Below are 2,910 nucleotides of genomic sequence, written 5' to 3' on the forward strand. Positions count from 1 at the left end.
TAGCTCGCATTGTAGCAGTTCTCTCCCTACTTTCATTAATAGAATTTTGAATAGATTTAAGAGACTCATTAATATCAAGCTTGGGTGGCATAGATCTAATCTTAAGGGCATCGATATCATGAGAAATTCTATCAATGTTTCTAGCCACATCATCAAACTTAATAAAACTTTCCTCTATCATGGCATTGAAAATCTTTTGGGAGTTAATAAAATCTTTGATGTTATTCTCAAGACCAGAAGGTATATTATTATAATTCCCATAAGAATTTTTGTAGGAATTACCATAATTATTAGAGGAATTACTAGGAAACAGCCTAGGATTAAAATTATATCTATACACATTATTACCAAAATTGTTCCTACCAACAAAATTAACATCCATAGATTCATTATCATTTTCAATCAAAGTTGACAAAGCCATATCATTAGGATCAATAGGAGCACACTTGATAGCAATCAATTTCATAAGTTCATCCATCTTTCCACTCAACGTATTAATTTCTTCAATAGCATGCACTTTCTTATTAGTAGAAGATCTTTCGGTATGCCATTGACAGTAATTTGCCATAATATTATCTAAGAGTTTAGTAGCTTCTCCTAATTCTATTTCCATAAAATTACCACCTACGGCGGAATCTAAAAGATTTCTAGATGCAAAATTCAATCCAGCAAAAAATTTGTATGGTCATCCGTAAACTTAAACCATGCGTAGAGCAATTTCTTATCATTAACTTCTTCCTCTCCCATGATTCTGCAACACGTTCATGATCAAGTTGCTTAAAATTCATTGTGTGGTTCCAAAGAGAGAAGATCTTAGCGGGAGGAAAGTACTTGGAACTAAAAGCATCCTTACACTTATTCCATCAACCAATACAATTTTTAGGCAAGGATGAAAACCAAGTTTGAGCATGATCTCGTAGTCAGAACGGAAATAGCTTCAATTCAAAAATATCATTATCCACATCTTTTTTCTTTTGCATATCACACAGTTCAAAGAAATTATTAATATGGGATGGAGCATATTCATTAGGACTACTGGAAAATTCTTCTTTCATAACAAGATTCAACAAAGCGACATTAATTTCATAAGAGTCCGCACTAGTGGCGGGAGCAATTAGAGTACTAATAAAATAATTATTATTAGTGTTGGAAAAATCACACAACTTAGTATTTTCTTGAGACATCATGACAAATCAACCAATCTAGCACACAAGCAAACAAAAAGCAAATGAAAAGGCAAACGGAAAGAAGGCAAATATTTTTGTATTTTTTTTGAAAACTTTCTAGAAGTGGGGGGGAGATGAAAATGAGAGTCAAAGAGCAAACAATGTAAATGCAAGAGATGAGAGTTTATGAGAGGTACTTGGTAGGCTTGATGTAGATCCTCCCTAGCAACAACGCTAGAAATTCTTCCTGCTGCTTATTGAGCTTGCGTTGGTTTTTCCCATGAAGAGGAAAGGGTGATGCAACAAAGTACATATTAGTGTTTACCTCAGTTAAGAACCAAGGTATCAATCCAGTAGGAGGAATATACAAGTCTCCAGTAGTTGTACCTACACAATTAAACAAATACTTGCATCCAACGCGATAAAGGGGTTGTCAATCCCTTCACGGTTACTTGCAAGGATGAGATCTGGTAGAGATGGATATAAAAGATAAGTAAAAGTGCAAACAAAGTAAAAAGTAAATAAATTGCAGCAACATATTTTTGGGTATTTCATTGTGTAGATCTGAAAATAATATGATAAAAGATAGATCCGTGGGCCATAGTTTTCACTGGAGGCTTCTCTCTTGAAAGAAAGCATATGGTGGGTAAACAAATTACTGTTGAGCAATTGGTAGAAAAGCACATAGTTATGAAGATATCCAAGGAAATGATAGGCATCACGTCCGAGACAAGTAGACTGACTCCTTCATGCATCCACTACTATTACTCCACACATCGACCACTCTCCAGCATGCATCTTGTGTATTAAGTTAAGAAGAAAAGAGTAATGCCTTAAGGAAGATGACATGATGTAGAGGGATAGATACAATCAATATGAACAGACCCCATCTTTTTATCCTTAATGGTAACAATACAAAACGTGTCATGTCCCCTTCTATCACTAGGATTGAGCACCGCAAGATTGAACCCATTACAAAGCACCTCTCCCATTGCAAGAAAAATCTATCTAGTTAGCCAAACCAAATCAATAGATCGGAGAGAAATAAAAAGCTATATAAATCATGCATAAAAAAGTTTAGAGAAGACTCAAATAAAATTCATAGATAATCTGATCATAAACCCACAATTTATCGGATCTCAATAAACACACCACAAAAGAAGATTACATCAAATAGATCTCCAAGAACATTAACACGAACATTGTATAGAAGATCAAAGAGGGAGAAGAAACCATCTACCTACTAGCTATGGACCCATAGGTCTACAGTAAACCACTCACACATCACCGGAAGGGCAACAAGGTGGATGTACAAGCCCTCCATGGTCGAATCCCCTCCAACAGAATACCGGAAAAGGTCCCCAGATGGGATCGCACGAAGACAAAAACTTGCGGTGGCAGAAAAGTATTTTTGGTGTGTCCTCTCGTCTATGGGGAATATTTGGTTATCTATGGAAGAAAGATTAGGGTTGGAAGTGCCACGAGGGGGCCCACAAGCTTGGGGGCGCGCCCCCCGGGGCACGCCCCCTCAGCTTGTGGCCGCCTCGTGGCTCTTCTGGCCTCCTCCCAAAGCTTCCAATGTGTCTTGTGGTCCAAGAAAAATCGTCAAAAATTTCATTCCATTTGGACTCCGTTTGTTATTGATTTTCTGCAAAGACAAAAACAAGAAGAAAAAAACAACTGGCACTGGGCACTAGATTAATAAGTTAGTGCCAAGAAATGATATAAAATAACATAATAATGC

The sequence above is a fragment of the Triticum aestivum genome, chromosome 5A (genome assembly GCF_018294505.1).
Source record: "Triticum aestivum cultivar Chinese Spring chromosome 5A, IWGSC CS RefSeq v2.1, whole genome shotgun sequence".
NCBI classification, from domain to species: domain Eukaryota; kingdom Viridiplantae; phylum Streptophyta; class Magnoliopsida; order Poales; family Poaceae; genus Triticum; species Triticum aestivum.